Source organism: Pteropus medius, unplaced genomic scaffold, assembly GCF_902729225.1.
Source record: "Pteropus medius unplaced genomic scaffold, Ma_sr-lr_union100, whole genome shotgun sequence".
NCBI lineage: Eukaryota > Metazoa > Chordata > Mammalia > Chiroptera > Pteropodidae > Pteropus > Pteropus medius.
Window position 1 is genome coordinate 22142912 of NW_024346667.1, and position 16000 is coordinate 22158911.

The 16000-nt window shown below is 36.7% G+C and overlaps 1 pseudogene; it reads right to left on the reverse strand.

The window, feature by feature from the left end:
* Positions 1-5433: 5433 nt before the first annotated feature.
* LOC120613548 (uncharacterized) lies at positions 5434-5553 on the reverse strand (annotated as a pseudogene).
* Between the last annotated feature and the right edge of the window lie 10447 nt (positions 5554-16000).

Sequence of the window (16000 nt, forward strand, 5' to 3'; positions counted from 1 at the left end):
TAGAAATCAGTTTTCAAGGTAAGAACTATTTTCATTTAACAAATAGCTAAAGTCTGGGGAGAAAGAAAGAACCTGCTCGAAGCAATACAATCAGTAGGTGATGAAGCTGAGATATGAATACAGGCCTCATCAAAAAAACTTATTCATTTCCCTATAGCGTAACAAAAAGCTTTAAAATATTTTAGAAGAGAATTCTTGCCTATATTGTGGAATGTTTTGTCTATGAATTTTAGAAATGATATGCTTATTTTTCTTCATTTCTCCACAAGACAATTATAACATTCAACAGTACTATTATTCTCAATAGATCCTAAAACTTTGTTTGTTGCTTCATAATCTTTTTCTCTTAAAACATATTTCTTTATGTACATCGAATCTTCCCATGCTTGTTCTAATATTATATGTGAAGAAAACAACAGCCTTATTCTAACCATGAATACGTTTACTGTCTCCATCTTTGTTTCTGCTCTTCTCTTTTCTGTTCATATTTCTAGCTATCATTTGCTTCACCATCACTTGTGAACAACGAAAACAGATAAAACACTTTGTGTATTAATCATGTGCAGTCTCTACTGCCTGATACAGAAACTCCTCTTCATTTAAAAGGATTGTATCTAGGCTAACAGATTGATCAATTTTTTAAATCAAATATATTTCTTCTACAGCAACCACATCTGCATATTATATCTCATAAAAAATCATATACAACAATTTTGGAATATATGTTTTTGTAATCATTCCTTCATTCATCTCATAAGCACTTATTTGAGCCACTTATGAGAAAGGCACTACGCTAGGGTTTGCATAAAGAAGACAACTGACACAAGTCCGTCTTGTTAAGGAGCTCAATCCTGGTTAGGTAGAGATAATTAACTAGTACTTCTAATGAAGTATAGGTGCCACTTCATCCTAACAAGTAAAATGCTGAATAGGCTGAAAAATTAACAACTCTTCTAAAATACATAATAAAGGGGAGGACACGGGGCAAACGGAGATCCCCAAGATTAAACAGACAGATAGACAAATACAGGCAGTCGCAACTTACTGGAGCAGAGACTCAGCCGTAGAAACAGCCACTGGAACTGGTTCTGGGATCGAAAAGCTGAACTGTGATGAATTTCCGGAGGCTCTTTATGCACAAGTCAGAAAGTTAAAAACTCTGCGGATTCAGTGATAGGTGGTACCCACAATTTTGTGAGTTTTACCTCCAGGAGCTGACCAGATTTCATAGCAGCACTGACCCTTGAACAACAGGGGTTTGAAATTCGCGGGTCTACTTATACTCTTCCTGGTTTCCGCATCAGCTGATTCAATTAACTGTGGATAGGAAACAGAATTTTCTCATTCTCAGCCGTAGATTCCCAACTGGGGATCGAAAACACTATTTTCAATCTGCAGCTGGTTGAATCTGCGAATGCTAAGGGCTGACTGTAGAGTCAAAAGTTATATGTGGATTTTCGACTGGGCTGGGACAGGGCCCCTAACCGCCCTGCACTGGTGCATTTCTCAAGGGTCAATTGTAAATATCAGAGAAGAATCACCTCGTGGGGGAGAAGAAAAAGAACCATTTTGAAATATGCCAGAGCATTGTGTTCTTCTAAATAAGGCCTACCCGTAGGGGAAACTAGGTAACCAGAGCCTAACTGACTTAGTAGAAGAGAAATACTCAAATACAGCTGGCTCTAGCCATTCTGTCTCACCTAAGAGGACAAGAAAAAAAACCTGAGACACATTTGTGAAGTTTACAATCCTTTTAGTGAGCACAGGCTCGCGAAAAGACTGAGACCTAATCATAGGACTATAGAATGTTTCCCTCCCACATCTCCCCACCACATTGCTAATGGCCTATTTATAGCAGCTCTTCTTACCAAATCCATCAGGAAAAAATTACAAGGCATACCAAAAGAAAGATTAAATCACAATTCGAAGAGACAAAGCAAGCACCAGAACCAGACTCAGATATGGCAGGCATGTTGGAATTACCAGACCAAGTATTTAAAATATCTATGATTAATATGCTAAAGGTCCTAATGGATAAAGTGGACAGCAAGCAAGGAGAAAGCTGGAAATCTTAAGAAAAAAGCAATAAGAAATGCTAGAAATCAAAAACACTGTGAGAAAAATGAAGAATGCCTTTGATGGGCTCACTGGGACACTGAACATGGCAGAGGAAAGAATTTCTAAGATTGAGGATTTCAGCAGAAGTCGGCAAAAATGGACAGACAAAAAAAAAAGGCTGAAAAAATCCCAGAATATCCAAGAACTGTGAAACAACTACAAAAGTTGAGTCATACATATAATGAGAATTCCAGAAGAAACAGAAGAAATATTTAAAAAGTAATCACAGAATTACCCCCAAATAAACTTGGACATCAAAGCACAGATCTAGGTTGTTCAGAGAATACCAAGCAGGACAAATGTAATAAAATGATACAAACAAACAAACGAAAGTGCACCTGGACATATTCTCAAAGATAGAATCAAAGATAAAGAAAAATCCTGAAAGAAGCCACATGAGAAAAAAACACCTTACTTCGAGAAGCAAAGATGAAAATTACATCCAACTTTTCCTCGAAAGTGGTACAGGCGAGAGTAGAGCAAAATATTGAAAGTACCGAGAGAAAAAAATCAAAACCAAAAAACAGACACCCAGAGTTTTGTATCCAGTGTCATTATCCTTTAAAAGTGAAAGAGAAATAAAGGGTTTCTCAGGCAAACAAAAATTAAAGAAATTTATTGCCAATAGACCCAACTTGCAAGGGATGTTAAAAGTTCTTTAGAGAGAAGAAAAATGATACATGTCAGAAATAGCTTATACATAAAGAAAGAGCATCTGAGAAGGAATAAAAGAGGGTAAAAGAACTTTTTTTAATTCTTAAATGATCTAATAGATGACGGTTCAAAATAATAATTGAAATACTATATTAAATTATGTGTACTTACATATATATATGCTTATGTATACTAGAAAATGAATGATAATGATATGATACAAAGGATGAGAGGGAGTTATCATTATTTTGTTATTATAAGGTACTCGCACTTTGTATAGTATTATCTATTGTAACATTTGATATACTGTTGTTCGAAAGTGGACTTGGACTAGTTATAAAAGTATATTGCAAACTCCAGGGCAATCACTAAAAAAAGAACTATAACTGATAAAAGTAAGCAGGGGTAGAAAATAGAACCATATAAAATGCTCAATTAAAACCACAAAAAAGCAGAAAAAAGAGTGGAAGACAAAATAGAAACAAAGAACAAGGGTAACTAATAGAAAACAGTAACAAATATGGTAGATGTTTATCCAACTATATCAATAATCATTTTCAATATCAATGGTCTAAATGCAACAATTAAAATTCAAAATTTATCAGAGTGAATCAAAAAGGCAAGCCTCAACTATATATTGTCTACAAGGAATTTATTTTAAATATAAAGACATATATAGACTGAAGGTAAATGGATGGAGAAACATATACCTGCTAATGTTAATCATAAGAATGCAGGAGTAGCTGCATTAATTTCAGACAAAGGAGACTTCAAAGCAAGGAAAGTAATCAAGGATAAAGAACTGCATTACATAATGAAAAAGGGGTGAATCCTCCAAGAGACATAACGATCCTTAACATGTATGTGTCTCACCACAGAGCACCAAAATACATAAGGCGAAAACTGACAGAACTGCAAGCAGAAATAGACTCCACTATCACAATTGGAGACATCAATACCCTGCTCTCAGAGAGAGATCCAGCAGGAAGAAAATCAGTAAGGTCATAGTTGAACTCAAGAACACAATCAACTGAGTATAATAAACATTTATAGAGTACTTTATCCAACAACAGCAGAATACATATTCTTCTCTAACTCCCATGGAACATTAACCAAGATAGATCATATTCTGGGACATAAAACACACCTTAACAAATTTTAAACAATAGAAATCAGAGATATCCAGTGAGCTCCAATGAAGCGCAAAGTCAGTTACTCAGCTGAGAAAGGAAGGTAAACCTGTAGTTGACTCTTGGGCTGACTCTTTTGAAAAGGTAAGGCCTCCACAAGGTAGAGAAGAGGATGAGGACTTTTCATGTGCAAAGGTATAGAGGCGTGATCTAGTATGGAACATTTGGGAAGCCTACTCAGGGTGGCTGTGAAGCAATAGTAAGAGACAATAAAGAAGAGGCTGGGGCTAGATCAGGAAGTAAGTTGTGTACTTGTTGTGTAGTGAAACAAGCCAGAATTGATGAATTAGGAATGTGTGACTTTAGACTAACCTTTCATTTCAGAAGCTTCCTGCAAAGGGAAAAAGAAGGGAATGGTCAATAACTTGTGTGTATGTATTGCTTATTTGATGGAAATGTTTGAATATGTATCGTTGTCAAAAGGGAAAGAGGAGATGTGAGGTGGATTGATGAACAATGCTTCTACCTGAAAGAGAATGAAGTCAGGTTATAGTAAGAGAGAGATCTACTCCACTTTGAAGTGGGAATGGTATGCATGCAGAGGTTTGCAAAAGAAACAGTCAGTTAGATATTAGATTGTCTGATATTAGAGTCAGATGTGAAGTTATCTCTTCTAAAAGCATAATACAATAAAAAGATAAAACATATACATCTTCATGCAACTCATAGGCTGAAGTTTTTAATTCATTCGTATTAGAAGATTCACACTTTAGCATCATCTATTATGGTTTATCAAAAACTAGCAAAGTCTTGATTTTATACTGTAGATTTTATACTTTTTTTTAGTTTTTCAGATTCTAGCCAGCATCAGGAGGCAGGGAACACTCTGTCTTGCTCATCGCTGTAGCCCTGTGTACCTGAAACAGTGCTCACAATGCACACGTTTGTTAATGAACGAATTCATGAGTGATCACGTTATTTAGAGGGTACATTATACCCTGTTCCTGTGTTCTCCCATCTAGCATAAGACCCCTGGTATTTCTCTGCTCTTTCACTCTTCCTTTTTTAGAGGCAGAGCGTCTTAAATCTCATTAATGTGTTTTGAAGGAGAATCTTAGCATGGGATGCCCAGCTCCTTCCTCTTTCCTTTCCATAGAGACAAGCTGGAAACAGTTAGGGCTCTTAAGTTGGTAGTTCTTTCTAGTTCTGAAGTTAAACAAATAACCCCCATTCATGAATTTTAGTTTTATCAGAAATAAAGGAAATACTTTGGTCTACATCTGCCAATTCTCTATCCTATCTCATTTGACTCAGAATTTGAATGAGGAAGTTAGTAATATTTATTCACATCTTTCAAAACCTGTGATGAATGTAGTTCAGCAAAGCAATTAGAAAGTATCTTAGTTTGGGTATGTTCGTTGAAAATATATACTTCTTTTTTTAATTGTTTTTGGTGAGGCAACCCTTGGCTGACCTCATAGATTGCAAGAACCTTGTCAGCTTACAATCCCTTATTTTTTTTTATGTTTTAAGACTACAGCACCTGGTCTTCCTAGGCGGTCTTCCCATCCAAGTACTAACCAGGTCTGACCCCGCTTAGCTTCTGAGATCAGACAGGATCAGGCTTGTTCAGGGTAGCATGGCCGTAGATGAAAATATATATTTCTTTATTAGGATCTGTAGCAAAGTCTTTGTCAAGTCTGTCCCTCACTTGTTGTCTCACCTTAAAAAAATCATTTACACTTTGTTCAGTGTCCTCATTTCTAATATGAAAATAATCCATGTTTTATATACATTACATAAATATGAAAATATTAAAATGATACTGGACTCGTGCCTCCTCACAATCATTATACCACCCATTGCTCTGTAAAGGTCACCATTAACCAGACTACCAACACCAGAACTTTGACCTGTTTTAGACTATACAAGTGGAATCATAGAAGAAAAAAAAGAGAGATTTGTAAAATAAAAAAAAAAAACTAATATGTTTACAATTTTTGAATATGATAGCACACCATGCATATGTTTTTATTATGACATTATTTTTCTTATAATAACCAGTGCATGTGCCCCATCCTAGCTGGGGCTGCATTAGATAGGACCAATACCATGATCATATTTGCCCTGATCATGGCAATAACCTCAAAAGCTCTTCTTGTCCCTCTAAGACTATTCTGTCCCCTAATGGTCCTCAACAATGAGGGGGAGAGATCATCATTAAAGGAGAGGATTTACCTTCAATAGTGGGGCCTGAGACAAATCCGTGTTCACGGTGTTTATTTGGGAGAGAATCCCCAGTGCAGTGTCATTGTGGATGGGATCCTTGATGACTGGGGAGCTGGGCCCATCCAGGACAGACCGCAGAACCTAGGGAGCTGCTCTCAGAATCAATCTAGGGTGGCTGGGAAGACTATGCAATAAATACGCTCCTCTTCTTGAGAACTGTCTTTAGGGATGTTAGCTCCTCCACACCAATGAAAATGTAAAAGACATGTGACCCTTGAGATGAGACACTATTGGCGTAGAGTGACCTGAACCTTCGGGGAAATACCTGGTGTGTAGGGGCTGAAGGCAGAAGTGAAGCCAAGAGGGTGTGAGACAGAGCAGCAGTGGAACTAGGCAGAGGGACTTTGAATGCTATTTTTATTCTGTAGATATCACATAACATTTAGAGATTTATTTCAGCATATAAACTGAGGAATTTTTTATAACATAAAACATAATATTTTATATCATAAATTATAAAAACATACAACCAAAGACAGTATGTTTGCAAAAACTAAAATTAAAACTAAACATAAATGACTTTCAGTTATTATACTTATTCATTTATGTCAACTCAATACCACTTATTTATTTTTGTTATCTGTGGTACTTGTAGGCAAATAAATGATAGAAATTTCTTTAAATGAAAAGAAAATACGGGAGAAAATATTATCATTGAGAAAATTACCAATTTTCCTGATAAACTACTATTACTTGATTTGAGCAGCTTCGACCACATCAGTATTCTTCAGGCATATAGTCAGAGACTCATTGAAATAGTCTACTTTGCTTCTAGATTGATTTTTCAAAAACACTAATTTAATCAAGTGACTTCCCTCCCTAAAATCATAGGTTTTCATATCCTGTAACTTGTAGTTCCCTAAATGTCCTTCACTTGCTCCTGTCGCTTTGCTTCAATTTGTATCATTCCCTTTCTGGCAGTGCCCACCACCCCTTCTGACGAGTCTCCACTCATGCTTTAGTCCAGCATAAGCCGCCTCTTCGGTGCCCTCTCCCATGACTCTGAGCTGGGGTTTTCATGCATCCTTTGCAAAAGCCTCCAGTGGATTTTTTTTTTTTTTTTTTTACATTTGTAGTTGGATAATCTCTCTGGATATTAAATGAACTCTAACTCTACCCCCAAATACACACATATGCATGCATGCCTTGGCTAGAAGTTGCTCCCTTTCTGGCAGTGATAGCTGGGCCTATCTCTGTTTACTTACCCAGGGCAATTATAACAAATCTCAATCTTGTACTTTAAAACATAAACTTCCTTTAATCACCTTTAAACTAAAAATTAATTATTAGTGATGCAGTACCATCTCCTTACAATATGTCGTTCTCTGTAATTAATGCATGATTTTTAATTTAGGACATTGTTTTGACCATTGATTCTTAAGAAAAATTACAAAAGAGCGAAATTTTAAATTAGAAAACGGACTATAACTGTGGCAAATGGTGTTGGGGGAACGAAGTGCAGAATTGCATGCTATTTGTAACAGGAGGTAGCCTAAAAGTATTTGGGTTTATAAACTTGTTACCTTTATTTACCCATTTCAAGCTTGTTTTTAATGTTAACTCTTTGTATAGCACCAGCATTAAATATTCATTGAGAGAGCTGGGGGGAATGAGAGGGAAGGGGGATGAAAGAGAGAAAAATGGAAGAACGATAATAGTTTATAGAGTTTCTGAGGCATAAAAGAGAACTTGAGTTCGTTTCATCAAAAGTGTCACAAGAAAGGAAAGGAAGTGTTAGCTTGACTGGAGAGAAAATCAAGGCAACCAATACAAAAGGCAACAAATTTCTAACAAACGTAGTTAGAAAGTAAAACCGCTAAAATGATTTGAAATTTGAAGACTGGCATTTATATTTAATGTGGTCAATTACAAGTGTCCCCAAACCAAATGCCATGATACCATGAATCACTACAGTGGTTGTACAACTTAAGGTTAGAGTAAAAATAGAGTATCAGAGATAAAAATCCAGAAAGTAAAAAATAAATTTAAAAGAGTTTAGTAATCTAGTCATGAGTTAATAGGAGCTTGAACTAAGAGACATAAAAGAGACGTATGAAAAAAGCTTGTGGGAAAGGTTACAGGATGGATTATTAGAGAATGAAAACTGTGATATACAGGGGCAAAATGAATTTGGGAAATTCCAACAAGGATGGTATTATAACTACATGAATCAAGCGCCTAGAGGGAGACCTTGAGATAACTATTTTTATGATGCTGAATCTCAAAATTTTCATTTTGAAATAATGTGTGCAGAGAGAAAGATGATAATCCATATTGAAGACGCAATACAGTAAGGGTACATGGGAACCAATAAACAAATTTAATTCATAGCTTATTAGAATGTCCTAATCATTGACTTTTCCAGGGATCACCATTATTTTCACTTAGAGAAAAGGTATGTTCTTAAAATATATATTCTATCTATAACATAGCATTCAAACATAGTTAACCAAACTCAGGAAATATTTAAAATGGAAATATAAAATGGTAGACAAACAACAAGTGGTGATTTTTCCCTGGGCAGTTAAATATCTCCTGACTACTGCAGAAAGTTCCATCATTACTGACATTGACGCAATGCGAGTCAAGCTGGGTCAATGAGAATGCTTGATTTAGCAAAATTGGTTCGCTTTTTTCCTGCCTGTAACATCCAGGACTGTTTGAAGAGAGGGGCTCAAACAGTGTCAGATGCATCTCTATTCTATCTGGTATTTGTGGGTTGTTAACATATGGTATAGCATTTGGATACGGGTCTCTGTAACTGGGGGTAGTAGACAGGCTGAAACCTGCAGTGTTTTCAAATGTCAGGTTAGAAAAATTTTTCCCAAAAACCCTAAGGGAGTTATTAACTTGACAGATAATATGTAACTATCAGACTGCATTTTTCACAACTTTGCTTGTCAACCCCAACCTATGAAATACTGAGTTGAGAGTGTGGGAGGTGTGTTAAAGTGGAAAACTACACAATACACCTTCTCCAGGTTTCGACCTGTAAGTTAGAGGCTCAGAGGCTCCCAGTCATGGCTCACTGGGAGGCTGATCCAGTGGCTGGACTGCCATGCTGTTGGCTTTACTTAGTAGTCTGGGGTTACTAACACTAGCAACAACAAAGAATCACAAAAATTTGAACATTCACATACCTGATTGTCTGACCCTGCATTCAATCCAGTACCACCATAGATCTGATAATTTTTTTTTTCCTGCCTAGATTTTCTCACTTTTTCTTGCACATGATCCTAGGCAAATTTAACCCAGGGTCACCGGAATTATACACATTCAACAAAATACAGACTGCTCCTTCTCAGCGGTCTTAAATGTTTGCTGCAGGAATAACCCTGGCTTGCAAATATTTCTCATGCTGTGCAGCTGACAAGCTAAAGAATATTATAAATGTCCTTCCTGGATCCCCTGCCTCTAGCACATGAGGGACTTTGCCCAGTGCCTCTATAGGCAACCAAATACTAAGCTTTTCCCTCTAAGAGCATTTATGGATCAGTCACTATAGAAAATTGAACTTAATTCTTTTCTTTCTAAATAACTCTACCAATTTATCCTTCACAAAACATCATCTCGAGCATTTACAGGTGCCCCTTCAAATGCCAGATCAATATCAGGCTTTTGTACAGAACCATCAGCAAGCAAAACACAGGCAAAGCCTTCTCCTTCAAGCTTGTCTCAAACCTTATTTAAACAGCTGTCTCGGCAGAGCTGTGAAGGTCTCTCACTGCTTCTTCACAATGCCACTGCACGTGAGGGACTCCTTCCCGGTGCTTAACCATCCCTTCCTCTCCTTCTCAGCTATGATATTTATAAATGCCCACACATGACAAAATGAACTTTGTTTCATGAATTTGGTTTTCAAATGTCTCCACTGAGTGATTATTTTAAGAACAAAGTATGATCACCTAGCATGAGTCATTCCACAGTACTCATGGGGTTTAGTCATTTGTGAAAAAAATGCACATTTATAAAATAAGAGCCATTTTGAATTTTTTAAAAAGGTAACATTGTGGAAAATCTTAATGAAAGCTTTACTTCTACCACATAAATGTGCCTTTTATGGTCCAGTAATGTTGCCATCCCTTTAGAACAAAGCAGTAGACTTCCAGTTTTTGTTTTTTGTCTTTTCTTTCAAGCAATGATGTTTGACTTGTACTGACTCGGCTATACTCCCTTGCTCAAACTACAGATTAATGAAGAACCCCTATTTTATCTAGATACTGTTGGCTCTGGCTGAATATTCTGGATAAGCTTGGGCAGCTTGTCTGCTACACAAGGACACTCGGCTGAGGGACTGAAAAATTGAAATTCGGTTTATGTCCTGTATGAAGCAGCAAGAATCACCTTTTTCAAATCAGATCGCTGCTACATAGGTAACGAGCCACCCTAAATCAAAACACGGCTTGCAAACTTAAATGGTAATGGGCCCAGGCAGGTTAACAGACAAACGTGTGGGCTGAGGAAGGAGGATGACGGCCCAGAGAGCCATTCGAGGAAGCAGCAGCTACTCTGCTTTGGCCAGTTGGTCCCCTATGCATGGGACCTCAGACAGAGCTTCTGATTTTTAAGAAAAATTAGAAATTGAGGGTTTTTTTTTTTTCTGTTGCATGTTAGCAAAAATAACATTTAAAAATGTGGCCACAAAAAGATACATCAGAAGGTTAAATCTGACCCGTGGCCCACAGATTAGCAAACTGAGCTGGAGTTAGGGATACAGTTGGTACACGATTTCTAAGAGGGGAACTATAAAACCATGTAGGAATGGAACTCACAGCTCTCTTGGTTCCAAGGTCACCATGCTCTACACAACTCTGAACCTGACATATTTTACGGCATTCAAATCAATCTTCAAAAGAGGAAAAACAGTTATGGCTCTTTGGCTTCTCTCTCTGACTCTTAGAGGTAAAAACAAATTAAAGGTGTCTCTTTTTATCGACCACACTTTACAAATTTGCAGGGAAGCTATAGTCATTTGACAAAATGCCAAAACGAGCTCACTCTGGTATAATATGTAACTGGCTTAGTAGACCAACTAAGCTCAGAGAGGCGGACATCTTTACCTTGGAGCTATAGAACTTCTAAGTGTGGCATGTTTGAAAGGGAGAGGCCGATATAATATTTTGATGTAAGATGCCTTTTTCTAATTCTGAAAAGTGTCATTTTTCAACAGGACTTGAAGCTTATTAACAGAATGGAAAAATTCCATAAACCCATAATTTTATAGGGCTTACTAACTCAAAATGGTTTTCTATCAAATGGTTGGTAAAGAATTATTTATTAAGAAGTGACATTTTTTTACTAATGCTAAAAGAGAAAAGTTCCTGAACCAAACAAAACGATGTAGCAGAAAAAGTAGGAATATTTGTATTCTCTACTTTTGAGCTCTTTTCTTAAAAAGTGATTAATACAACAATAAAATTATAGAGCTGGGAGTTGCTATAGTAGGATGGAGTAATATGTGAGTTACAAAGTTAACTGGGTTAGACACGATTAATAAGATATATGTCTCTCCAATATCAGTCAGATAATAAATTTAAATAAGATGGATCCTGACCTTCATTTGAATATATATTTACATGTAAATTACTATAAATTAAATCTCTACAAACTGTGTAATTTTGATTGAACATTTACATAGCCAACGATAAATATAAACTCAAACTAGAAGCAATACTTGCTTATTTCACTTCCTACATGATTTCCATATTTAGACAGCAATCTTTTCAACACTAGCCTAAATGAGTATACATGATATTAGCAAACCAACTGTCTGTACTCAACAGTGACTCAATGCTTGAACATGAGAATGAGAACTAGTTTGGCAAGTTTTCCTCCATTTGTTTCTTCCTTCCTTTCTTTTCTCTCTTCTTCCATGAGATATGTTACTAGAAGTTGGTTTCTGTTTTATTAGAGCTCTACAAAGGAAAGCCTGCTGATCTCTGCACAGTGAATGAGATGCCTGGCCCCTCACAGATAGAATAAATCTGGCATGATGATAGCACACTTGTAAGCAAGAGTAAACAACCAAAGAAAAATGCAGTTGCATTCTAATTAGTATATGACAGTTTAGCAAGTGGCATTTTCTGTTCCAGACCAAGGAGCTTCACTTCCATTATTCATAATACTTCTGACTTGTTAAGATTAACATACACTCTATTTTTTGTCCCTCTCTACTACTCAGTAGCTTACATTATTAAATATTTTAGATGCATTTTATAAATTTGAGGTCATTTTTGTCCACTTCAAAATAGCTATATCTCCTAAAAACCCATGTAAGGGAAGAGAAAATAGTGTAAAATCCTAAACATTTTATGTTCACAGAGATTTCTAAATAAATATTTGTGTATTTCTTAATTTGATAGTAATGACAGTAGTGGTGGGGGAGAGTGATTATGAAAATGCCATTGCCACAAAATCATTTTCACTATCATAAACTACAAATAAAAACCTATTACTGTTTCTTATTTTGGAATATGAAGCATAATGCGCAACTAGGGTGAAATTGGAATGTTCTGGTCATGTACAATAAAAAATAAAAATGCCCCTTATTATAGTAATGAGAAGACCATCACATCTCCCTAAACAATACTGCATTGCTGATTACTTCCTGTGTATACAGCCACTTATACATATTTTTAGTAGATATAATATAAATATATCTGTCATCACATTGCTAAAAGTCAGATTTTAAAACTTATGAAAAGTGTTATTTCAAATTTCTGAGAAAGAAGAGAATATTAGAAAAAAAGGGAAAAATGTAAATGAGGAGTAAGAATTTAGATTTAGGAAGAAAACGTCAAAGAGGATGTCATGTCACATTTCAGTACACATCTAGGCATGGTGCAGTTAAAAAGTGGGGAGAATTCAAAAGGTGCGAAAACAAGGAATTTGACCCCAGCCGACAAGAAAAACAGTGATTAGTAATTCTGAGGACAAGCCACAGGCATTGAAAATTCCAACATATAAAAGTGGAAGTGCCTCCTTAAGTTGGACAGGTGAAGGTGACTTTGGACACAGGGAATTTAAGGGACTCTAAGCAAGCAGGTAGTTGCCATCGGAAATACTTACCCATCCGTAGCCTGGTTGGGGTTTGGTAATAGGAATCTGGTCCCTAGAAAAGGGACTGGAAAGAAAGCCATCTCCTAGAAGCAAGCAAGTACCAGACAGATTATCAAAACAGGTATTCAATTACCATACTGATAATTGGAAGGGAATACATATAGGGGAGTTCCATTGTAGAGATAGCATCAATTATAAAGTATTAAACATGTGCATTTATATCAACTTGCTCCCCAAATGTTATTAAATTGATAATAAGAAAATAGAGACAACTGTTAAAATCTATAAGGACAAAAGAATGGGAAAGGGAACAACAGTTTTGGGTAGATATCAGCAGGTTGTGAAAAGACCGTAAATGCATAATAAATCCAAAAGTTTATCTAGAATCTATTATATGCCAGACACTTTTATAAGTGCTTTTATTGTTGTAATAGCCCTCTGGGATAGGTACTATTATTATCCACAATTTACAGGTGAGGACGGCCCTGACAGGCTGAAGAATTTACCCAATATCATACACTTAATAAGTGGCAGAGTCAGGGTTTGAACCAAGGGAGTTTCTCTCCAGAGTCCAGTCACCTAAACATTATTTGGTCTATTGCTCCGAATGGTAAATGACTTAGAATAATATAAGTTCTGCCCTACATGCCTGCCTGGAAGAAAACTGCAAGAATGAATCTGGTTTGAACTACAGAATTTCAGGAAGACTCAGAAATTGGAGACTTGTACTTCAAAAGGAGTGGGGATAGGAGTCTGGGGTTTGGGGGATACTAAGCTGAAAACTGGGGGTTTGGTCAAGACCACTGCCCTTTCTTTCCATAAAGTAATTAATCCTGCTGACCTAGAGAAGAGCTGATGCACTGTACGGAAAGCTAGGAATTAAGGAAAGTCTACAAACTGAATGATGAGATCCCCACATTCCTCCACACACGCGCTTGCAGAATGCCACAGCCAGGCGAAAGACTAGATGCAGAAAATGGACAAAGATCAAGAGAGAAGACTTCTAGATATTCACAGTTTGAAGGGAGTTACCCTTTAATGCGCCTTAATGGTTAAGCCCCACTCATGCACCAAAGCTTCCATTTAATGTTTAATATGAATGTACAACCAGTGAAAAACCAAAAAAACTTTATAACATTAAAGGTAGAAACCAAAGAAGAAAAAAAGGAGAAAAAGAAAAAGAAATCTCAGAGAAATGAGACACAATGTGGGATGGAGAGCAGGTGAAATTTTCAGAAAACCTACAATTAATATTTTCAAAAACATTAGAGAAAAATGTCATTTTTGTGACACAAGAACCCAAGAATAGACTGAGTTTTTAAGCAGAAAGTGGCTCAGCTGGGAAGAGATGCAGGCTGTGGAGACTGGGAAAGAGCAGGGCCTGATGAGAAATGTCTGGATAAAAGAATCAAAGGCCACTAATGACTGTCAGAGAAGAATGCAACAGTAATGGAAGAATCTCTACTCCAAAACCTTTTCCGAGAATATTTATCTTCTAAATGTTTACCAAAAAAGGAAGTAAATCTATAGCATTTTTTCTATTGCTATTTTGCAAGGAAAAGAGCAGGACTAATTATCACTTGAGAAACAGAAATATTATGTATAGGGATGAGGATAGAAATCATAATTCTAGCAGCATGTATTAATGGAAGGATCACAGGTTTTAAAGAGAGAACGGGGTTCACATCACAAACTCTACTTTGGTTGCGTTGCTTTGACCCTCTCAATTTCAGCGTCCTCTTTGGTAAAATGGGAGAATATCACACACTATATAGAGTGGATTATGTGAAAAAAATGAAAAATACAAAATGCCTTGCATATTCCAGATATATAAGAAAAGTTTTCTCTCCTCCATGAATTTCCCAGAGAACAATCAAACAATATGACCAAATGCCATTTCCTTGTTCACTTATTAATTCAGCATGTATTATCGAGTGTTTACCAAAGGTACCAAATGTCAAGCATTTTTCTAGATACTGAGGGCACATGGATGAACAGATCACTCAGAAATCTCCCTTTATGGAGTTTACCTTCTACCAGTGGGAGAGAGAATCAATCAACCAATCAATAAGCAAGGCTCAGTGTGTCAAACCCTGATAAATGTTTTACAGTGAAATAAAGTAGCAAGCAGGGTTAGGGAGTACGGCGTTGAGAGGCAGAGATTTTAAACAGGCGCTGAGGGAAAGTGTCACAGAAAGGGTAACATTTAAGTGAAAGCCTGAAGGAGAGAACAGAAATACCTTGGGAAAGGAATTTTGAGGCAGAGAAAAAAAGTAAGTACAAATGCCCTGAGGTACGGTTTTCTCTAGCTTGTTACAAGACAGCAGAGAAGTAAGAGAACAAAAATGAACCATTGCGAATAGTAAGAGATAAAGCCTGGAGGAAGGGGGAGAGGCATAGTCCTGAGGGCTTTGTAGAGGATTAGAAGAACATTGACTCCCATTCTACAAGAGAAGGTGTGCCAAGGGAGAGATTTGAGCAGAGGAGTCCAGAGTCCCAGTTATTTGTTACAAAGATCACTGCGGGAAATCTAATGAAAATAGACTGTAATGGGATCCAGAGATAAAGCGAGAAAACCAGTTTGAAGTCTATTATGATAATTCTGGTGAGAAAAGATAGTGATCTGTTAGTGATGGAAGTTCTGAGTAGAGACATAAAGTGGGAAGCCGGGTCCATGGGTCTGGGGTTCAAAGGAGAAATAAATTTGGAGTTATTCGAATATACATAGAATTTATAGCTTTTAGACTGAA